At 35.8% G+C, this 25044-nt stretch overlaps 1 protein-coding gene across 2 annotated transcripts in view; it reads left to right on the top strand.

Moving 5' to 3' along the window:
- Window positions 1-25044, top strand: part of LOC106674274 (zinc finger protein 629) — a 175763-nt gene that overhangs the window by 16039 nt on the left and 134680 nt on the right. The window contains exon 1 of one of the 2 annotated variants that reach the window (XM_014406900.2): window positions 7855-8289. The exons of the other annotated variant lie outside the window; for it this stretch is intronic. The gene's annotated coding sequence lies outside the window, so the exon portion shown is untranslated. Of the gene's footprint in view, window positions 1-7854; window positions 8290-25044 lie in introns of those variants that run through there. 2 annotated transcript variants of the gene reach the window in all.

Raw genomic sequence — 25044 nt, 5'->3', positions numbered from 1 at the left:
AATCGACATACTTACCGCACTTCAGAGAAAGAGAGAGAGAGAGGGAGAGGGAGAGACAAAGGTGGAAAGAGTTGAAGACGAAGGCAATGACAAAGTGAACGACACTTATTGCAAATGATTGTTCTACTCACAAAACTTTAAGAGAGAAGAGAGTGAGAGAGAGGCGGCGGGAGGGAGGGAGAGAGAGTGATAGTGAGAAGGGAGAAAGAAGAAATAAATAATTAAAAAATCGTGAAATTTTTGTATTTATTTGTTTACAACGATAAATAATGCAAGGTGAACACGTTTTTTTGTTCAGATAGAAACTGGGTTTTTTGACATTAGCCAGAGGGTCAACTGTAATGAAATCAGTAAAATCAGAGTGTATTTCATGAGTGTTAAAAAGGTTAATTTACGAGCGAAGGGTATAAATGAATGCCTCCGAATAGGAAAGGTAATGAGTGCTTAAAGCCGGAAATAAAATCCGACTTAACCATTTTTAAGTGCTCGCCGAGGCGGGAAAAACAGTATAAATTACTCTCCCCCTATTCCCGAGCTGCGAAAAAAAAACAAAAAAACGCCAGCACACCTGTAGGAGTCCGAATAGGGCGAGGATTCGAATAGGCCAGAAAAAATGGATAACTGCCCGGGTCGATTAATGTTTCAAAGGTGACAAAGGGTTGAGGGAAGTAAAACGTAATGGTTTTATCCGGCGGCGAGGCAAAAAAAACTGTGGATATCGCCTCTCCCCCGGTGGTCGAACGGGTTCTTTTATGATTTTTTGCAGCCGCCCAAAGATCAGACATGACAAGTCTGACAACAGGTGTCCACTTAACGGTGCCCCTCGACCTCCAACCTTGGCGGCGCGTGCCGTTTCGTCACTTTGCGGACCCCAAACAACGTCCGACCTTTCATTTTCTTCCTTTCATCGCATTCTTTTATCAACTTGTCAAACTCTTTATTTCACATTGTAATGGCACTCCTAAATGATAGAGTAATTATAATCACCCTCACGATCTGGGAGAAAGTGCTACTATCATTTTAGCCGTTGACGAGAATCATTGGGACAGACCAGGAGGAAAGTGTTCTATGTGATGATTAGGGTGGTTTTGGTTAATGTAGAATTTTTTGTAGGTGGGTCTTCGTTGAAAATGAATCTAAGGATGACTGTATGGGCTGGATTTTGTGTAGATTGGAAGGTTTGGACGAATCCAATAGTTCTATGTCGTATGCCCATATTGGATTTAATATTAAATGGTATATGAGTGTTTTGTTGTCGAGTGGTTATTTAAGGAATCGGTATAGTCAGTTTTGACTTTTTAAGTCTTTAGATTCTAGGTAGGACAGTGGTTTAGTAGGAATGGCTTGTGAAGTTATCACACATTGGGTATAGGTATGCGACGGAAGGTGGTTTTGGGTCTTTGTGAGGTTGAGTTTGATTGATCTTTTTTTTTAACTTTTGAGGGGCGGCTATGGAGATCCAGGTCAATCGTGATGGAGCTCAAGGTAGCGGATGACGTTCTGAGTAGGAAAGGATGTGAGGTTATCAGAGATTGGAGATCGAGTGATACGACGGAAGGTGAAAATTACGTTTTGGATATTTGTGGTGTTATGTTCGATTGATCATTTTTTTGGACGTTGTTCAAGAGAAAACAGATGTGTCTGGAAGGTTAGGTCAATCTATAATCAAGTCGGAGTTAAATGATAAAATGGCAGTGCTTTCAGCGTTATCAGGAGTGGTGACAGAATGGAAAAGAATATAGTATATAGAGAACAGTAACGGACAGAGGACGCTACCCTGAGAGACGCCCGTATCCTGTAATACATATTTATATAGGTTATTATATATCAATCTAATTGATGTTTTACGTACAATAAGAAAATATTGTGCAGGATTGTTTTCAATATAACAATTTACAACAACTAAAAGACGCTTGCAGAAAATTTTTTGTTTTAAGCAATTTTTTTTATAATTCAAAAAAATCTTCAGTCTTTTCGTTTTGGTGTCACAAGTTAAAACGAAGTTGGACCGTAAATTACTGAAACGCTCTGGCTAAATACTTCGCAGGACAGAATGGAGACATAATTGAACCATACCACTAATTTTAAAAACTGAAATATACAATTTTATCAATTAGAACACATTTAATTGGGGTTTTATAACTTCCTCTTAACCTGGAAATTCAATCAACCCTACCCTACCTAAGAAATAATTCAATGTTTAAAATTCAAAAAGGAATAAATAGACCATTTATTACTGATAACTGAATATCAACTTGCCAAATATGCTTTCTACTTATTAATTTAACTTTTTTATTACTGAAAAACCACAGAGTGATATATTTAGTTTTACTGTGTGGTGATTAGTGACCGTTAATCGATAATTATTCAGAAATCGTGAGATGCGGTCTAGTGTGATGTAGGTTTCAGAAAAACATTTTCTTTATCGTGCCAACGTTTCGATGTTTGTTGAGATCATCTTCACGCAAGGATGGCACAATTACATAAAGACAAACACTTTGAGCCCTGAAGATGATCTCAATAAACATCGAAACGTTGGCACGATAAAGAAAGTGTTTTTCTCAAGCCTACATCACACTAGACCCCATCTCACGATTTCTGAATAATTAAGTTTTACACTCGATGTTCCTCGGGGCGGAGTCGAACTCACTCCATTCTCGCTAATAAATTACTTCTACTTTCCAGACGTTACATTATCACCCCAGAGTACTCGATATCCTTCGAAGTGGGGTTAAAACACCCATTCCTATTACGCTAATAAATACACACCTACGCGGTCTTTTTTCGGGATAGAAGGTGCCCGTTATTCTTGTACGACCTATGCGTAGTCTCTTATTTTTGATCATGTTCAGCGCGAGAAATATGGCGTATTGAACGTTGACTTTTTGATAAAAATTAAGTTTTCTTATTATTGCATTAAGTTTTGCAAGTAATCAAATGTAACAGTGATTGAAGTGCGGGATGTTTACTTCGTTACCACCACGAGGATCAATCTGAAGCACGTACAAGCCTTCATACGGACTTTCAACAATGCGGTTGTATTTTTCATTTAATTAACGTTTCCATCCCTCATTTACGGAAACTAGGTCATAAAAAATTAATATTAACTAAACTTACTGATAAATTTTTTCGGGGTTCGAATCCCAGTCAGCTTAATATTCATATAATTTATTGGACACTTTAATAAAATATACTGAATTATGAAAAAGCGATACTTTACAAAGATTTAACTATCAATAATTTAAATTACTGCAGCGATGACCCAAGCTTGAGAATCGCACATATTTGGCTAAAAATGTAAACGAGTTATTTTCAAAATCCCCCCCTTTAAAAATCAAATTATCCTTCTTTGGGGCGTAGGTCCCACGTTGAGAAACACTTCTGTAGACGTTATGTTTTAAACAATGTTAAATGACAATATGACCTGCTAAATCAATGATTGTTATTGTACGTTGGATTATTTAAAAAAAAACTTTTTCGCAATTTTCTTTTCTAGTTTGTGACATGTTAAATAAAAGTTGTTAAGAATCGATCAAATTTTGTGTTTATATAGACACATACAAAAGCTGTTGGAGTCTCTTAACTGTGTGGAGTCATTTTAGTTTGACGATGTTATTTCTTGCTTAAATGGAAATTCTTTGCCTAGTATGAGAATTTCTGGTAAAAAATAGTCGAGGAGAAAACTCAACGATCATTAGATCGATATGTTTAAATCCCAGTTACCCATTATTAACTGAGGGTTTCCAACTTTTTCACTCAAAAAAGGAAAATAGAAAATGTCTCCAAAAAAGTGAATGTGAATCGGCCCATATCTAGTTGAACTAGTCGAATACATCCATTCTCCAACTTGCAACTAGCCCCTCAACCGGTAGGTCAAAATAAAAAAAAACCGCTAAAAACACATACATGTTCGAAGTTTTTTGGTATTTTAGATATTTCATTAGTTATAGAAAGTATTTTTACATATTGGTGACAATTTCCGAACCGATAAGTAGCTTAGATGTAAATAAACTAGTGGAATATATCAACGCTCCAACTCGCAGCACGCCCCTCAACAGGTAGGTGAAAATAAAAAAATTGCATTAGTTTCAAAAAGTATTTTTACATGTTGGGTACAATTTTCAAACCGATAGGTACTTGAGATCAAGTTGAACTAGTCGAATACATCCATCCACCAACTCGCAACTTGCCCCTCAGCCGGTATAGGTGAAAATCAAAAAATCTGTAAAAACACATACTTTTCGACGTTTTTCGTATTTTCAATATCTCATTAGTTTCATAAAGTATTTTTACACGTTGGGTACAATTTTCGAACCGATTGGTACTTGAGATCAAGTTGAACTAGTCGAATACATCCATCCACCAACTCGCAACTTGCCCCTCAACCGGTATAGGTGAAAATAAAAAAATCTGTAAAAACACATACTTATCGACGTTTTTCGATATTTTCAATATCTCATTAGTTTCATAAAGTATTTTTACACGTTGGGTACAATTTTCGAACCGATAGGTACTTGAGATCAAGTTAATTAGTCGAATTCATCCATTCCCCAACTCGCAACTTGCCCCTTAACAGGAAGGTGAAAAAAAAACACTTAATTTTCAATATCTCATTAATTTCAAAAAATATTTTTACATGTTGGGTACAATTTTCGACCCGGTAGGTACTTGAGATCAAGTTGAACTAGTCGAATACATCCATTCCCCCAACTCGCAACTTGCCCCTCAACAGGAAGGTGAAAAAAACACTTAATTTTCAATATCTCATTAGTTTCAACAAATATTTTTACATGTTGGATACAATTTTCGACCGGAAAGGTACGTGAGATCAAGTTGAACTAGTCGAATACATCCATTCCCCAACTCGCAACTTGCCCCTCAACAGGAAGGTGAAAAAAAAACAACACTTAATTTTCAATATCTCATTAGTTTCAAAAAATATTTTTTCATGTTGGGTACAATTTTCGACCCGATAGGTACTTGAGATCATGTTAATTAGTCGAATTCATCCATTCCCCAACTCGCAACTTGCCCCTTAACAGGAAGGTGAAAAAAAAAACACTTAATTTTCAATATCTCATTAATTTCAAAAAATATTTTTTCATGTTGGGTACAATTTTCGACCCGGTAGGTACTTGAGATCAAGTTGAACTAGTCGAATACATCCATTCCCCCAACTCGCAACTTGCCCCTCAACAGGAAGGTGAAAAAAACACTTAATTTTCAATATCTCATTAGTTTCAACAAATATTTTTACATGTTGGATACAATTTTCGGCCGGAAAGGTACGTGAGATCAAGTTGAACTTGTCGAATACATCCATTCCCCAATTCGCAACTTGCGCCTCAACAGGTAGGCGAAAAAAAACACGATAAAAACACTTAATTTTCAATATCTCGTTAGTTTCAAAAAATATTTTCACGTGTTGGGTACAATTTTCGACCCGATAGGTACTTGAGACCAAGTTGAACTAGTCGAATACATCCATTCCTCAATTTGTAACTCGCCCCTCAACCGGTACATGAAAATCGAAAAACCGGTAAAAACACATACTTTTTCGAATTTTTTTGGTATTTAGATATTTCATTAGTTTCAAAAAGTATTTTTACATACTGGGGACAATTTCTGAACCGATAAGTAGATCAGATCTAAATAAACTAGTCAAATAAATCCAACTCACAACTCGCCCCTCAACAGGTAGGTTAAAATCAAAAACCGGTAAAATCACTTACTTTTTCGAATTTTTTTATATTTTGGGCACATCTAAACGAGTTATTTTCAAAATAGCCCGCCCCCCTTAAAATTCAAATTGCCCCCTGTGAGGCGTATGCCCCGCGATTGGAAACACTGCTCTAACCTTTTAAGAGTCTACCATGTACATCACTCGAATTCCAAATTTCATCTCTTCTGAACAGTAAATCGGCCCCCTTTATACACCGAACTGCTATCTTTCCACAACTACTTAGATCCTTCTGTAATTTTGAGGAACATTCTCTTCAGCCTCGGTCACCACGCGCTTTCTTTTGAAGCTAGTAAGTAGTTAAGTTAATGCATTAAAGGAAACGTCAAATTTCAATTTAATTCGTTAGTAAGACCTTTTCATATGTTTTATTTAGTCTGTTCTACTTTTCACCAACGAGAAACGGTGAGATATGTTTGGTCTGTGATGATGAAGGGGTCAAGTTTGTTACGAGAGGTCTGGTCTGGTTCAAAAGCAGGGATAGATCTGATTTGTTTTCTATGGACGAAGAACTTCGAATAATCTAGGTTGAGGTAGGTGAATGGAATCCATGGAGGTGGGACTTGTACGGGAAAAACGGAGAGTTGGCTTTTTTTTTTCAGGAAATAACTTTTAAATGCAGCTTGTACAAATTGACTGGTTCGAGGAAATCCGGGGTGGAATGGGATTTCAAAGGCGACGAGGTGTGGGCGAGGGGCGAGCGGACGTTCGAGGGATGATTTATTTCTTCGGATCCGGGGACAAATTTTTTCCAACCCCCCGAATGTCATTTGTCGTGAGTCCTTCCCACGAGCAAGTGTGTCCGTTGCGGCATTGTATGACGGGCCGGTCATTAATTTAAGTTAAACCCTCTCCGGTACAGGAGAAAGGGTGGTCGGCCGGGGAGGGGGCGGTTGAAAAATTCGCACAAACCGGTCACAAGGGGGGGAAAAGAGTGAACGAGAGAGGGGGCTGGATTTCGCAATACTCGCACACGCAGACACGCACACACACAGACACGAGGACACGCGAGTGGGGGTCGAGGGCGGAACGCGGGTGGGGGCGCGCCAAACTGCACCTCTCGCTAGTAGCTAGAAATCTGCATCCCAGTGCAGTTTGGACCGCGGGGCAAGAACGACACCTGATCATCACGCAGATCATCACTACAGCACATCATCAGCGACACCGGTAGGCCGCATCCTCATCCGACCTTCTTCCTCCCCCTGGCCGCCTAACACCACCCGACGCGACTTAAGACTTTTTGTTTTTCCAGGTGTGATGGTGGGGAAGAAGGACTGAGGGGGACTTCGGAAGTGCGTTTTCGGACTTTGCCCCTTCCCCTCGTCTTTGTTTTGATCGTTTTACCAGTTTTTGTGAAATGACCGGCCCTGGACAGATGTAGCCCCGGGAGCTACCGGCACCTGTTCGAGAAGAGACCTTAAAAATTTCACCGCCGCGGGAGAGGCTTGTTTAAGCCCCCTGCCCGCGGACCAGGGCTTAAGCCCCTAAGTCTTCACATGCTCTAGTCTAACAAGACAAGACACCCCTACAGGCTCCAATCCCTATCCCAGTTACAAATCCCACCCAACCAAACCACAAGTAACAAACGGGCCCGTTACCGAGACGATAATTCTTTCCAAAAACGGTTATCCTTCCACAAAGATTCAAAAAATCCAAAATAAATAAATATATATATATAATTTTTATATATGATAAACCCCCTTACAAAATTATTTATTGAATATATTGATAAATAATTAATACAAAAAATATACCTTATTAAAAATTCAAAAACAAACCTCAACGAAAAAAGCTAAATTCTAAATCGGGAACTAGTGAAAAAGTTCTTTTCGACGGGTATTTAAGTGCGTTCTAAATTGATAATAATAATTAATAATCTATATAATAATTAACATTTAAATTAATCCAGAACGCGCCTTAGTGAAAATTAGTGATCTTTCTGAAGTTACTCTTTGGTGAAGAATTCTGAAGAATATTCCTCATGTGCCTATTTATAATTATTATATTTTAGAAGAGGGACTATTTGTTATTGAGGACACTTTAAATTGTTTATTTAAAAAAAAGAAGAAAAGTTTCGTTTTATAAAATAATATTATATATATATTGAATTATTTTCCTTTCACTCTCTTTATCCTAGACGTCCAATATCGTCAAAGTCGTCTGATAGCAATTCGTGGCCTATTAAAACCTTATTAAAAGAATACGGTTATAAATTTTATATCTTGTGGAGAAAATCGAAGTTTATTTTAAGGATTTGTAACAGCAAAAAAAATTAATTATATAATCGTAGACATATTAATAAAAAAAAAGAACAAAAAATTAGTCGTTAGTTCGTTTTTATTGTTTATATAATCGGTCGAAAACTTGTGATACAAAATGGTTGTGATATTTTTCTAAGAAAAAGACTGGGCTTAATTATTACTAATTATTATTACTGTAAAAATAATAATTGCAAAGAAACGGACGTTAAGTTGAAGTGAAGGCGAACAGTTTTGGAGATCTGCACTTCTCAACCAGACGACATTACGAAGCTTCAACTCCCTTTGGAGGTAAGCAAAATTATTTCTTTTCTTTAGCATAATTGCAATGAATTATGTTTCTTAATTAGTAGCAGACTGGATATCGCATCACAGGTAAATTTTACATTTAAGATATTTTTTTTATTATATTTGTGTCTTTATCCTTGACCGAGGCCGTAGGGAAATAGTAATGGAACTCTCAGACTTGTACCGAATTTTGGGGCTGTTTACGATTCGAACTTGGGTGTCGTGGTGTCCCAGAGCCCTCGACGCTGGGACCGGAAAGAGGACTCGACCCTGCAGAAATTTCTTACCCTCCTTAATATCGCCAACATTCGCCATTTAAACAAACAGGATTCTATACAGGGCTCCGACTGTTTGGACAAGTGAAACGGAATATAAACAGTAAACACGACAACGCGCTTTGAATGAAATCAATTGTTTATTTACGGGCCCGGGCCTCGCAAAATTCATTATGAAGTCCAGCCATGAATTCGCCAAGAGACCAAATTAAATTAACTGAGAAAATGGACACGCATTTCCATTTTAAATTAATTGTTTAAAAATTCTTCCATTATTAATTTTTCAAAGGAAATAATACAAAAGCGGTCAATTTTATCTAAGGTCTTGGTTGATATGAAAAAGTTCATTGTCACGAGCGGGATTCGAACCCACGACCTTCGGCTCAATACGCCGTTCAATCAAGGTCGTGGGTTCGAATCCCTCCCATAATACGAACTTTTTCATGTCAACCAAGATCTTAGATAAAAAGAATATTGAATTGAAATAATTATGACCGTCAAACATGTACGGATTCAAATTTATTGCTCGATAGTTACCTATCATCATGATCCGCCTAATCCCGCCGTTTTTTGTTTTTTTTTTTTTTTGTTAATTCAAACACGTCTCGGCAGGGTTTCGGCGATTTCAGAGCCACTGAAGATGGCGGAAAGTCGGAAATTAACAAACATCAGAGAGGATAGGCTGACCTGATGACTATCAAACAATAGGTTTATCATCCCGCAGACCAAAGGAAGAAATGTCATAATATCACAATAAAAAGACTCCACTTCAGGCGCACATTGTACAATACGATTAGTAAAGATTTGTCTAATAATATAGAAAAATTATGGAAATTTTGAAATATTGTACAACCAGTAAACTGGGGGCAAGCAAAAAAAAACTAAGTGGTAATATCGTGACAAAATTCCAAATTTATTTTCTCAAACTGATTTGCCAATAAAAAAAGCACATATTAGCAATTCTTCTTTTCAAAGCTATACTAATTTTTACCTATTATTTATATATATAATTTCATATTCCCTACGATATAGTCACCCATTTTCAGTATTATAATTTTATATTAATTTTTCGATATAATTTCTTAGGGAAGTCACAGCTCAATTTGTAGAGTAGCGGCGTATCAAGCCAAAGGTCGTGGGTTCGAATCCCGCTCGTGACACTGACTTTTTTATCTCAACTAAATCCTTATGAATGACATTAATTGGTCAAGCGGACCACGAAAACTAGTGAATATAATTTCTTAGTTTCGATGAAAAGGTATTCCTGGCTGTACGAAGGAAATTGGTTTTTTCTTTCTATTTGTCCTTATAACAACAAAAAGAAAATCATAAAGTTCAAGAGGAAATGCTTTTTAACAAGAATAATTTAAACAAAAATTAAATTGTGCATGTGAACTCATAGTAGAATTCATTCATAGACATTTCAGACGTAAGAGCATGTTTTATTTTTGTAACTGACATAAATTATTCTATTATTTTTTTTTTTTTTTAATTGGTAGGTATATCTTTTTTTTCATTTGGAATAAAAATAAGTTGGGGAGAGTAAATCGAACGCGGTTAAAAACGTGCCCCGCGTATATTTTCATTTCACCCGAGGGGGTGTGATCGGGGTGAATGTGCGGTTTTTCATTGCGGCGCCACCCCCGTCCTCAGAGTGTTTTTTTTCCACTCTCGCTCCCCCCGGACAATTACACTAATGAGGTTATGGCCCTGATTTCCGCCTGGCGAAAGAGAAATTTCGCCGTTGACCCTGACGCCCATCAACTTCCCTTTTTATAGGTTTTTCATTGTCTGTTTTACTGAGAATTAACGGTATTTTTATTTTATTTTATGGATGTGATAATCGGTGGGAAAGGTCAAAACTCATTCCTCGTAATTATTTTTTTCACTATTATTATTTCTTTTAATATGTACAAAATTTCGTAATGAATTTTTCTCTTCAGTAGATTTTGGAACACAGAATACATTAAATCTTCTTTATTAAAATTTATTGTACGCCTATAGAACCGGTTCAAACTTAAAAAAAAAATAATAATATGGAAATTTTTGAAAGTGCTTTCCTTATTTGTGCCGCTGAATTAAATACCATACATAAAACCTATTTTTTAACTTAATTTCTATTTGTTTAATTTAAGGCCCGAAAATGTTCAATGTTTGACTAAAACAGGGTGTCGGTGAGATTAACCCGCACAACCGGCCGGCGTTTTCATTGCATAACCGAGCCCCTGTTTTCGAGCCACCCCTTCGTCGAATTTAATTACGACCCTTAAAATTCAGACAATAAAATCTATCTATGTGGTAGTTTTCCTAACACGTGTGGCAAAAACGTTGATCGTTACTGTCCGCAGCAGTATCAGTCTTAATTGATCTGAAATGGAAAAAATATTCGTTTTAGTGTCTGACCATCTGACGAATCAGTTTTATTAAATTTGTTATACGTATTTTAAAATACATTATTTTAAAAAAAGCAAAACAAACGGGTGGAGATCAAAAATGTAGCCATGTGTTTTTCTTTTTAAAATGTTTTGGTTGTACGTAAACCTATTTTTATTGTTAATAGGTGTTTACAAATTATAGTAAAAACGTGGCAATATAAACTTACAATTTATTGTATAATTTTAAGTTCAGAAAAATCATGATTGTACTTAAATAGTTTTCTTTCTAACAGAATGTAAAATCTTCCAAGTTAAAGTAATGAATGAATTTATTACATTGATATAAAGATAAGGTGAAGTTTTATTACTTTTATTAAGGTAATTAGCCCCAAATAAAATTATTTTTTGAAAATATCACTTTTTTGGTTGTTTTTGCTCAAGTTTTCTGAGGACATGGTATCGTTTTATCTGTGTTTTCCTTATATTCAGTTTTATACTGTCCACAAATTTTTTTTACATATAAAATACGGTATAAACGGGATTGGTATAATTTTGATGTGTCTGTGAGTTTAATTTCCGACAGCCAATTTCTCTTTTAAACAATTTTACTTATGTGCTTAGCTTAACTAGTTAGAAAAAAAGAAATCGTTGAAGTAGAAATTATTCAGTGAAGTAATAAAGTATTCACTAAATCATTTTTGGATTTGTATTGGATTTGAATATTGCATATATTGAAAAAGAAATTTTTTTTGTTGGTTAAGAGAATTAGTGAATTTTAATTGTTTAGCGCATGGTAATTTTTTTTAAATTGTTTTCTCGTCGTGTTTTAATATAATCAATTTCATGTTTATTCATTGCTGTGAGTTGTCCTTGGTTTTTTACTGATTTTTTTGTTGTATTGATATACAACGATGTTCTGTTGACTTGGGACTTACAGGGCTGTGATTTTTTCGATAGGTGGTATCTCTATGAGTACATTGTGCTATTTGTCAGTTTTGAGGTGTGCTTATAGTACTTTTAATTTTAGTATATGGACATAGTCAGTCATGTATAATTGGAAATTTAGTATCGTGTGTATTGGTCGTTTGAGGGGCCCCAAAGACGAAATTTTGGCGTTTTTTCTCTTTATCCGGCCAATCAATAGCTCAGCCCTCAGTCGGCAGCTTTCCGTTCTGGGGGTCGGATAAATTTTTTGGACTTTCCCGCAGTGGGGGCGGCGGGGGCGGCTGCCCATTGGTCGGCCGGCAACTCGCCCATTGGTCAAACCGCCCCCACGCACGCAACGCTCTCCGCCCCAAGCCGCCATTTTGTCATTTGCCGAAGGCGGGGGGTGTAGGTTCACGCATATAAATCACAATTATTAACCCCGTAGGTTGATGGTAAGAGGAGAGTGGGGTAATCCCTAAAAAAAATCCCACCCCACGGGGGATGATTTGATTGATTCCGGTCCCCTGCCGATTGAGATCGGATATATAAATATTGGGAAGTGGATGACTAATGCGATTTCCTTTCACTTTTCCCCTCATTTACGATTCGTTTTTTAAGACTATTCTACCGACTCAGGACGAAAAATTCCCGACTTATATTGTTAAACAGCCTGTTGGCCATTAGAAATATATGCAAAGTTATGACTTGCCAAATATGAAGAATTTGTTCCATTTTTGTATCCCTATAAATCATAAAGTTATGGCTTATTTTTCTTCAAATTTTTCATTATGAACAATTGCCATATTGTAGGCTTTTAAACAAAATTTAGAAAAAGCGATTTCATTCCTGTGGAAATTTTATGCAGGGTGTTCGGCTACTCGTGTTACAAACTTTGCCAGTAGATTCTACATTCAAAATGAAACCAAAAAGCCCAATAAACTATGGTCCGAATCTCAACATTTTTGGAGTTATTCCCCTTTTTCTGATTTTTTATGATTTCAGGACCTTGCTTTAAATAAACAATGATAACTTCAAATCTACAAGGTTTTGGGCAAATCCGTTGATATCATTGAAAATTACGTAAAATTTCCAATAAGATGTGATCAATACTGAACTTGTAAACGTTAATGAAATATGCATTTTAGTAGCCAGAACTTTGAAAAAAAAATTTCGAAGTTAAAAAACTCACTATGGTGATTCTAAACTACTATACAAGCATACTATACTATACAATACTATACAAACCTAACTCCAGGAAATATCAGAAAACGTACTCCAATTAATATCCTTCTTAGTGGTGTAATTGCTTTTTTAATTTCTTTTTAAAAGATGACGAAATTGATGAAGGAAAGGTAAAAAAACCGTGGTTGACGGATTGGTAAGGTGGAAAAATTAAAAAAAAAAAGCTTAAGGAAATTATGAATGAATGAACTAAAAATATTTAGAATCTTAGAACTCTTTTATTCCAGGGAATAGTAATACAATAATCCTTTATTATAATAAGTTATATGATAATTTATATATAATTATTAATTTAAAAAAGTTTAATAAATTCATTCAAAATTCCTTAATTTTAATTTTTTAATTTTTCTACCTTACCAATCCGTCAACCACGGTTTTTTTACCTTTCCTTCATCAATTTCTTTTTCTATGAAAAAATTAATTAAAAAAGCAGTTACACAACTAAAAAGGATATTAAATGGAGTACGTTTTCTGAAATCTGCTGGTCTCTAGGTTTGGAAATAGTGTTTAGAATTACAATAGTAAGTTTTTCAACTTTTTTTTGGAAGTTCTGGCTACTAAAACGCTTATTTCACCAATGTTTACAAGTTTAGAATTGATCACATCTTATTGGAAATATAATTTAGTTTTCAATGGTATCAGCAGATTTGTCCGAAACCTCTGAGATTTGGAGTTATCATTGGTTTTTGAAGCAAGGTCGTGAAAACTTAAAATAATCATAAAAATTGTAATAACTCCGAAAGCGCTGAGATTCGGACCATAGTTAATTAGGACTTTTTGGTTTTGATTTGAATGTAGAATCTACTGGCAAAGTTTGTAGCAAGAGTAGCCGAACACCCTGTACAGTCTCACAGTCTTGACTTGTCCCATTTAAGGTTAATTGTGTAATTTCCTCTTGTGGTCTGTCAGGTGAAGAAACTATCGTTTGATAGTTGCCTATAACCTTGGTCGACCTATCCTCGCTGATTTTTGTTGGGCCACGGAGGATTCAGCGAGGATAGGCAGACCAAGATGATAGGCAACTAATAAACTATTTTACGTTTAGCTTTGAAAACTTCAATCCTGTAAATTTTACCTTTAGTTCAAACTATGAACAAGTAGTTAATACATAACGTATACATAAAAAACTAGAAAATCATCCTTCCAAAAATGATAGTATTTCCGAAAAACGTCCAGTTTAAGAACCTTACTTTTAAAAAAATCCAATTACATGACGAATCACCTAATTTCTTTAATCAAGACTATTGGAAAATCTCTATAAATTTGATCATTTATTAATTTTTAGTTTAATATATGGAAATGTTTTAATGGTTATGCAATGGGGCGAAACGCAGCCCGATTGTTTCTATGATCGTCGAAATTATTATTTTTTTATATTATAATCATAATAATATTCTATAAAGTCTTACGTTTGTGAAGTTTTCAATTATTGTTATATATCATTCTCCTTTGAATTTTCCATATTGATGTTGTAATGTCAAATGTTGTATAAAATGTATCGGGGAAGAAACCAGAAAGGAAAACTCAAAAATTGTAGGCAAGCTTTAATAATTTTAATACCTTCATCAAGACTGGTACAATTGTAGGTTGTTTTTTTTAATAAAAAATAATTACTACGAAAAAAAAAAGATTGACTAAATTAGAGTTTTCACTGCTGGCTTCCTTCCGATTCTCGTACAACACATGTGACATCATAAGGCCGATATGATAACACATCATAAAAAAATTGGTGTAGATTTTCCAACATTTTTTCTCATCGACACAATTTTTCGTCAAAATATTTCGTTCAGGTAAATTTTCTGTATTTTTCCGATTCCAAATACGGTAGTACACCATCAGTAAAATTCAGGTACTCCAAGAATTGAGTAAAATAATAAATATAAACATACCTTTAAATTAACTTTGTGGACCGTAGTGGCCGAGTGGTAAGGGCGTACGATTCGTATTTGCCTCGCTAGCGGCCCTGGGTTCGAATCCCGGCATACCCCTTGGATTTTTGGAAATAATATGGAGTTTGAACCATTGTTAATTAGTTTGACCCATGGGGTGCTTTAAGCCGTCCGGACAGGATTTACTTTACTTGGTTTTTAATTGCTTTTATTCTAAAGGTTGGTTCTTTTTAAAAATCTTCTTTTTTGAATGGTGGCGCACCTGAATGATTATAAAGATTTTGTTAGGGGGCGTCGGTGGCTGCAACGGTTTAGGCGTTGACTCGGCGCTCATCACTAAGGTAAAGGTCCCGGGTTCGAATGCAGGGCCGCTGGATTCGAACCCGGGACCTTTACATCCTTACAAATGGGCTGTTTTTTCAAAAACATCGGCACCCTGAGGGTTCATATTACCTCGTAGTTGAAATACCCTCATAAATAATAATATTAATAATAATAATAATAATAATAATAATATCTTAACATTCTAATTATCTGAGTATAAATAGACAGTCTGTAGAATAACGGTTTATTCTATAGATTTACGTCAACTCATGTCTATTTGATATTTTTTCATCATAAAGCATAAGTTGAAAGTAACAAAAAAAATCATTTTAAAAATCAAACATTAATGATTTATAGCAAAACAACACATTTGTACAAAATCTTACAATAATTCAATATTTGATAGAATAATTCGTTGTTACACATTATTTTTATACATAATTCACTAAATCTAATCATTGGAAGGACAGCGGGGAAGAAAGACTTTAAACTGAATTTAAAAAAAAAAAAATCAAATTAGAATATACCAACGCGTTACCATTTCGTGTTCAAGGAAAATCGAAGTAAAATCATTATTTATTTAGAAAATTATTTGAAACAAGTTTTTGACGGAATTCAAAAGAAGAATTTCAAAATGTTTACCAAATATTCGATCACATTGACCAGTGATCATCTGTGTTTAACCCTTTAAGGGGCTAATGGCATTTTAATGCTATCTTTTTAATGCTATCTTAGTGCAACATTAGAAATTTGGTTACAAGGTTTGAAGGAAACCCCGTAAGTTTAGTGATAGAGTTTAGATTTGCGCTTAATAAATCAGTGTTGCCAATTCACAGGCAGAAACAGAGCAGGAACAACACTGCCCTAAACTCATGGGATTAGATAAGCTTTGGCAAATCTGGTAGATTTGGTTGCAAGAAAAAAAGGGTTCATAGTTTTTCCCATAAAACATTAAGATCGTTGATACCTGCTAACGTTTTGTGAAAATTTTATTACTTATTTGGGTTTCAGTTTTCCAAATTTAGCTCCGTTGAGGGCCAGGAAGGAAAATGAAAGACTTGTTTTTCCCCAACACCTTTCATTTATATTTTTATTTGTACGGCCTTATTTTACTTTTGGAAATTAAAAAGATTTGATCCTAGATTTTATCTTGAGTTTATTGTTTTTGAAATCTTTTTTTTTTGTGTGTGTTCGTTCTAATTCACGAGATGTTTACCCGCTGAGAAATATCGGCAAATTGATACAATTTATTATTATTTTCCTTATTTTCCATTCATTTTTTACTGTTGGTATGTCTTGTAGTTTGCCTGTTTTGAACCTGTTTTTGGTTGTTACCGTTCATTTTTCTTATCCCTTGCTGGGACCTTTTTCGTCATATCTTCATCTTCAGTGTTGTGTACGTCTGTTATGTCGGAAGATTTTTCTTACCGATAGAACCAATTATATTTTCTATATACATTAATGTATATAGACGAGGCGTACTTATATATGTTTGTTGCTTTTACCCAATTTTTTTCTTTTGAAGGGTTAAATATGAAATTAAATTTTCAGATGCCGCCGAAAACATTTTTATGTTAGTAAAAATAGTTAAATGGCCTAAACAATTTAAATAATAGAAAGCTTAGAAATTTTTTCGTATTATGTTAGATTGGCTTTGGGCGTAGAAATACCTTACAGACAGCTTCTTTAGGCCAATAAATAAATATAAAAATAAAAGTATTAAAAATATAAAATTATTTTTTTGTTGCACAAAGGTACATTGGTTAAAATACAATTCCACCTAGATTTATTTTTATTAGGGGTTTTCTACCGAAAGTGGAAGGGATGTTTTACCCAGTGGGTGCTTCGATGCTTCACCCCTTCAATGCGGCGTTCATTTCTCCAGGATTCCAGATAAATTTTACTCAACGGCTCATCATCACGTTAGTTGGTCGTTTCAAGGACATTTCCTACCTTTAAAAAAATTCCTTCTGTGCAACTAAAAAAATTAAATTGTTGTAAGCCGATGAATCTTATTGTGTACTTAACTTTTATTCAATTATGAAAACGTATTTTTTTAAAGATATTTAACACTTATTTTCTTTATATTGTGTCAAATCGTGTATTTTTGGGTATAAACAGTAAATAGTCATGAACGTAAAAACTGGATCTTTTTCATCTAGCAAATAATTTTTATAGAGCTTCGGCCAAAAAAAAAAAAAAATTGTTCATTATTTGCAAAAAAAAATCCAAAAGAAAGATCTGATCCATCAGATGTGGAAATTGACGAACTGAGATTGTTGAATAATTGTAGACATTTACAAAATCGCCTAGGATCTTCATTGTCGAACGGACGCCTTTTGTCGGTTGGTGCGTTGCGCTGCTGCACGGACCACCCTCCACGGCCAAGCAGGTCGTCCGACGATCAAGCGTTAAAGGATATCAAGCGCTAGGAAGTCTTTTATCCCGACGAGATCGGCCGACCGAGGCCACATTTACATAAAACCGGTAGGCGCCCCGCTCTTCATGCATTACAACATGGACATATTATTTATGCGATCGAGATAAAAACGGCCCATCACGAGGAGCGCCCCTCCGAGAAAAACTATATTCTCACGTGATATATAAATTACCTTTATCTTTTACAGCCCTGACATAAATCTCGGAATTTGCATTCGCTTCTAACCCCCCCCCCCCCTGTATTAAGAATAATTAAAAGCAGATACATTAGGTTCCTTAATGCGCAAGGAATTAAGTTTATTGCTACTTCATTAATAATTCATTCCCATCCTCTTGTAAAAATGAAATAATAAGGAACATTTCAACGTGCTTGACTAAGTAAAGATTCCATCCAATTATGTGAAAGTGTGGAAAAATCATTAATTAAATTAGAGTTTATGCTGTTTTTTATACAGAAAAATAATTTTCAATTTATTAATCTTTAATTAAGGTTTTGGTTGAGATAAAAAATCAGCGTCACGAGCGGGATTCGAACCCACAACCTTCGGCTTAAGGCCTCAGCCGAATCCCGCTCGTGACGCTGACTTTTTTATCTCAACCAAAACCCTAATTGAAGATTAATTAATTGAAAAGAATTTATTTGGTCAATCGGACCACGAAACCTAATAGATGTGTAAAAATAATGATAATCTTAAAGTTCTTCGTGAATTATTAAGTATAAGAAATTCCAGTCATAAAAGTTTACAATGCTTTTTTTTAATATAAAATTCAAAGCATAAGGCCGGGATTCGAACCCAGAACCCCACGCGTCCCAAGATCTACGCCAACGACTTGGCCACTTCGCTAGAAAATCTTCTTAATTATGCATTAAAAAACAGTTAAATTGAAAAAATATGCATTTTCTTCGACAAGCTTTCGGAAAACATATCGCCATAATTAAAAGTATTAAACTTTGGTAGAAAATGAGCTGTTAACATTTCATCTGGTGCTAAATGATTTCAATCTTTTATTTCTTTATCCTTGAATGCTTGTAAAAAGTTAAAATTAAATATATCAGTTTTATTCTAATTTATATCTAAAATTATATACAAAAATAAATATTTATTTAAAAAACGTAAATACTAATATATTACAGTTAATTAAGGTTTTTAGTCGAGATAAAAAGTCAATGGCACGAGCGGGATTCGAACCCACGAGTTCTCGGCGACATCTCCAATCCGATTACACGACATTTGAAAAATGGCAAAAAGGAGGGAAAATTCAAAAGGTGCGTTTGAGATAGGAAGTTAATGTCCGAGCGGATCGAGGTCACGATAGCTCAAGTGGTAGAGCAGCGGCGTATCTAGCCGAAGATCGTGGGTTCGAATCCCGCGCTCGTGCCATTGACTTCTTATCTCGACTAAAAACCTTAATTAACTGTAATATATTAATTGGCCAAACGGACCACGAAATTAGTGAATTTAGTAAATACTAATGCAACTCTACTTAAATTGTAAAATAAATTAACGTTTAGAACTAGTAAAATTAGAAATTGAGTTCTTGGCTCAATGGGAGTTTATCCCAGGACATAGAAATGCGAAGAAGTACATCAAAGGATATTTCTTTTTTTGAGTTTTAAAAATAATTGTTTCATTATTCTATTGATATATATCTCAGACTTTGGGAGCTCTTTTATCCACAAGTGCTGTCTATTTCTGACTTCATTGAGATTTTTCCATCTGCTGCATTATGTCTTATGTTTTACTTAATACGCCCTCTCTTCAGGCAATGAACACTGTGCCAAGGAGATTAAAAGCTGGGTATTACTGACAAAAGCCATCTCCTCAAACAAGGTGGCACTGAAGGTAACTGCCCCATCGGCTTTATCGGTAATAAAGTCCAGAACAGGTTGGGATTGAACCAAGTCTCTGTGAGACATTACAGACAATAAAAAATAAAAAACAGTTGCGTACCAGGGCATACAGGGCAGAGAGGAAACAGTGAGGCCTATAAGTTGGTCAGGGAAAAGAGGTCCGATGACACTAAATGTTCCATCCGACGATGATTTAAAGTTCAATGGGAATCTAGGATGTGTTAAGACTAGAATTATAGTAAAACCGCTGACTATATACTACAGATTCTGGAGGCATGTGTATAGATACGGAACAGTAGAAACAAGCCTGATATTGCGCGGAAGAAGAGGACACATAGGAACAGGTCTGTTAGTGCGAAGGCATATGCAGACTGAGATCCCTAATCGTGGAAGGAAAAGCCTAGGTATCTAGTAAGATATGGACATACTAAATTGCCAAAAACCCAGATTCATCTGAGAATGAATTACGGATAAGTACTCGCTTCAGTGGGGATGCATTTCATAAACAAACATAAAACATAAGCATTTAAAATTAATGACCGTCGCAGATACTAACGGGAGATGTACTAAATCTAGGATGTGTTAAGACTAGAATTATAGTAAGACTGCTAACCATGCACTACAGACTTTGGCGGCATATATATACTGAGCAGCATAAGCATACCTGAGCAGATATTGCCAGGAAGAAGAGGAAACAGGAATTTGTTGTCGTAGCGCGGAATCCTAATCGTCGAATGAAAAGCGTAGGAGATATGGAAGGTGAAAAGGAAAAAAAACAATTCAGTTCGAACCAGGGACTAAAGGCAACGATGAGGCCTATACTTTGTCCAAGAATAGTTTGATCAGGACACCTTATGACCTGAACCATTGTTGGACATACCAAATTGCCAAAACCGCAGATTTATCATTACGAATAAGTCCTCGGTTCAATGGACATGCATTTCAAGACACAGAAATGAAAGCAAAAAAGATAATCGCAGAAACTTACAGCAAATCTATTAAACCTAGGATGTCTAAAGAGTAGAAAGATAATAGGACTGTTGTCTAGACACTGCAGACTCAGACATTTATTGACAAAAAAAACCAGCGGAACATGTCCTGTTTGGTTCATGGGCTTATGCAGTATCCTGGGAAAGGTAAAATCTAAGAAAGTGGTAAATAAAAAGAAAAAAATCAATTCAATTATTACTTTAATTTTCTTTTATTTTCCATGTGGGTAAAACGTTTGAATAAAAAAATTGAATATTTTTCTTAAAACTAAAATGTTATTAAATATTACCTCGTATGCTTACTGGAACATTAGGCAAAAGCTAGAAAATATTCACTTTCCGAATCGGAAAATGTAAAACCCATATTCGTATTTGATAATCTTTAATCCGATGAGTTGGGGATAATCCAATTGACTTTCCGATAACGTTAAATTGTATGCTTTCTGGATACAATGTTAACGACAACTTAATTTGCTTGTTTTGCCTATGGAATTCCCATTACTGAATTTAGCCACTAATGACTGCACAAAACGTTCAGAAATATGGTAAAACTTGTCGCGAATTGTATTACAAAATGGGAGAGGGTTTTTTTTACAGTATTGAACTTCAACTATAGAGCCATTTTCACAAATATTGTAATATGGATGAGACTTTGTGAAAAGAGGCCAGAATGGGCTGCGGTCTGCGGTGGACCTGTTGTGTTTGGTTTTCATTAGGGCCGGTTTCCTGGCCCCCGAAGCCGCTAATTGGTTTACGAATCCGGCCCGGGAGGATCACGAAAAACTGCGATCTGTGCAGTCGTCGCGTGCGCACGGCATCGTGCATGACGGTTATGGATAAGAACGGTGCAAGTCGGCCTCAAGTTAGCCAATAAACAGACGAGCCGAGGAAAAAAACGATACCGCGCGATATGCACATTCTCGACAGGGGGTGGAACAATTATTTTCAAAATACACGAAATTTATCACTCAAAGTCGGTCAGTTCTTAATTCATTTAATCACGCCAGGATAACGTTCCACCTACCTCATTTATCATAATGATTTATTTAGAGATCCTTTTATGGAACCAAACCTCCATATCCACACATGTTCTCAGTATTTCAAAACATTCACCGAATTACTAAATTTTTATTAAGAAAAGCTGTCAGATTTGTTAAGGTGACTGTAAACCTATTGCACTCCCCATCAACTTGGTCCATTGTCTTCTAGAAAAACTTTAAGTGCTAATAGACAGGTAAAGCTGTTAACTGTTAATTCAGTTTCCTACAACAACTATAAGCATACATTAGCTTTGATAGAGTGAACAGTTTTTAAAAAATGTCCACCTATCAGGCCTCAGGTTATAGCTCTTCACTCAGCTGTACTCCCGGTTGGTGCTATGTGGATGTAAACCTATTGCAAGCCCATCAACTTGTACTATTGTACTCTAGAAAAGCTGTACCGACAGGTAAAGCTGTTAGAGCTAACCGACAGGTAAAGCTGTTAGCTATTAATTCAGTTTTCCTACAAAAACTATAGGAATACATTATCTTTGATAGAGTGAACCGTTTTTAAAACATGTCCACCTATCAGGTCTCAGGTTATAGCTTTTCACTCCCCTGAACTCCCGGTTGGTGCTACGTGGCTGTCAACCTATTGTACTCTACAAAAGCAGTAGATCTAATGGACAGGTAAAGCTGGTAATTCAGTTTCCTACAAGTACTAGAAGAATAGATTTGCTTTGATAGAGTGAACAGTTTTAAAAAAATGTCCAACTATCAGGTCTCAGGTTATAGCTCTTCACTCAATTGTACTCCCCGTTTGTGCTATCTAATAGTAGGTTGTTTTAAACCTAAACTCGCAGGTCTCTAAAAACACTTCAGCTGTATTTCGTATAGGTCATTTTTGCTGCTTGATTTGCAGTTCGGATATATTTGTCCTCGCGTGAACATCGAGAGCAGGCAGAAGCATCGTACAAAAACTCTTGGCAATAGATCGCCGAAAATTTGGCCCCTTCTCATTTTCTGATAAAACCACTATACGTAATACTTAACAAATCTAAACTATAAGAACGGCTTTAGTGTTAATATAAATTTGAAGGGGGATTTACTGTTAGGTCGATGTATGCGGTTGATGGACGTCAAGAAGTCCAGCTAGCCGCCTTTTCATCCGCGTTAAACGGCGATATTGTCGACACCGCGGTCCAGAAACAAAAGGGGACCACGTGATGACAATGGTCAGCAAATGCGAAAGGGCGAGGATTGTTTCGACAGAACAGACGCACGCCCGTTTGCTGACACTTCTGCCACCGGATTCCGCTTCCTTGGCCACTGGGAGCGTCACGCTAATTTATGCCCCGCCGGCCAACGCTTCGTATAATATGCTCACAATTAATTATACAGCAGGCATAAACTGGCCCACCATTTGACCTAACCCTCGCTGAATTATTATACAAAAATAATTGCTATTGATTTATGTCAACTACCTATTCCATAGTTCGCCATAGCGCTATAGCATCTAAGTTTTCATCAGTAATCTCTATTACTCCTTATGTTTTTTAGTAGGTCCTACTTTACCAAAGTATTGATTTAAATTTATAATCTTTTATATAGTATATATAGTTATCAATATAGTTGAGATGAAAAATTAATGTCACGAGCGGGACTCGGACCCACGACCTCGGCTATGGGTTGGTGTCCCGGCGGTCACGATAGCTCAAGTGGAGCAGTGGAGTGTTGTTCTTGAATGTTCTACGTATCAAGAGGGATCATCCTCACCCGTTTAAGAATAAGCCATGGTGGATATATATAAAATATTTTCTTATAGAAAAAGGTGTTCCCACTTAACCGAGGTTATCATTCCCTGGCTCCGTATAGAGAGCGTGTAGCCACCCGATAAGAGATTAGTGCTTGTGTACGGCAGCGAGTATTTCGGTTCTGTTTCGATTTTGGAGAAAACATTGCAGGTGTATTGTATGTAGTATTATTGATATAGCTTATGTTTATGATTATATTTATTAGCGTGAATACTTGATAATCAACCTTCAATCGGATTTCAATTGTATAGGTTGTGTCTAAGGTGATGCTGTCAGGTCGAATACTCGTCTATTTGAATCCGTTTTTGTGAAGAAACAAGACGGTGTGTACACTTGTGTGTGTGAACATAATTATTAGTGTGAATGTGTAGTGTTAGAAGGTCGATGGGGGGAGTACTTAAGCCACTTCTTGGCTTCGTATAGAAAACTAGTAAGAATTCCAGCTTATAGTGTCCCTCTTTCAGAATTTTGATCGATTAATTTTATTTCAAATAAAAATTAATGTTCAGCGAATTTATTAGAGTGAATACTGATTACATCGACCTTCAGTCTGATTAATTGTATAGCTTGTGTGTGAGCTGAACGTGGTGATGAAGTGTCGAGTACTCGAAAATGTGGGCGAATTTTTGGAGGAAACTTTTATTCTTTGTGTATAGCGAATGTACTTATTAGCGCGAATATTAATGTAAGAGGGCCGAGGGCGGAAATATTTGAATACTCCACCGTATGGGTCGCTTTATGCTCTATATGAAGATGAAAGCGTTTTTATTTTATTAGCAACATTTCCAAATATATATTAAAATAAGAAATTTAATTAAAAACTATAAATATTTTTTTAAATTATTTGGAATATAGTAATTTATTAGTGATTGTGTTGTATAAGACATTTTAGCCGTAATAAATATAAAAAATGGCAATATGTAAAGCACAGTTGAGGAGCGTGATTGATCATACTTAACGAACAATATAACAATAAACAATTCCAGCTAGGGCATTTATTTCATTTTTATTATCCCTTACTTTGGTGTTTAGCCCTTCTACACATGTATAAAATGCTAGCCAAAAAACTAACCTAAGTTTCGCGGGTCTCAAGAGTTCTCGACATACTGAGACCCGACCCCCTCGACTACGTTAAAATTTTGTACTGCCTAAACCCTTGGTTGAGAGCCCGGCGAGGCGATTTTCACCCTGACGCCTCTCTTCATTCACGCCAATAAATACATTCACAGGTATTCACTATACTAAGTTAACTAGCTGGTTCGACAGAAATGTGGGTTGTCGATTCCACACAGACCGAGTCCATATTTAAACACTCACGCAAATAAATTCATTCATACACCACCAGAGTTTTTGACATTACACTAGTGACTACCTATTAATTGAATATAAAAAATTAAATATAAAAATCTTTTATACAACAATTGATGGAGCGAGGAGTTGATAGTACGAACTTACGGACTGACAAACATCTGAGGTCATAACCTCTGCTAGTTTTTCCATCTTTTATCTGGTATTTCACGCGTATAGCCCGCAACCATTTGATGGTCTCAATCTGTTACTGAATCCCTGCTTTTAAACCTAAGTCGCTACCCAAAAATTTGTACCTCAGTTTGTTAACTACCAAAAAAACCCTAAGCATAGAACAACAAACA

Source organism: Cimex lectularius, unplaced genomic scaffold, assembly GCF_000648675.2.
Source record: "Cimex lectularius strain Harlan isolate CLEC.00 unplaced genomic scaffold, Clec_2.1 scaffold126, whole genome shotgun sequence".
In the NCBI taxonomy this organism is placed as follows: domain Eukaryota; kingdom Metazoa; phylum Arthropoda; class Insecta; order Hemiptera; family Cimicidae; genus Cimex; species Cimex lectularius.
The sequence above is the reverse complement of the archived record's forward strand: the minus strand, read 5'-3'. Positions and strand labels throughout refer to the sequence as shown.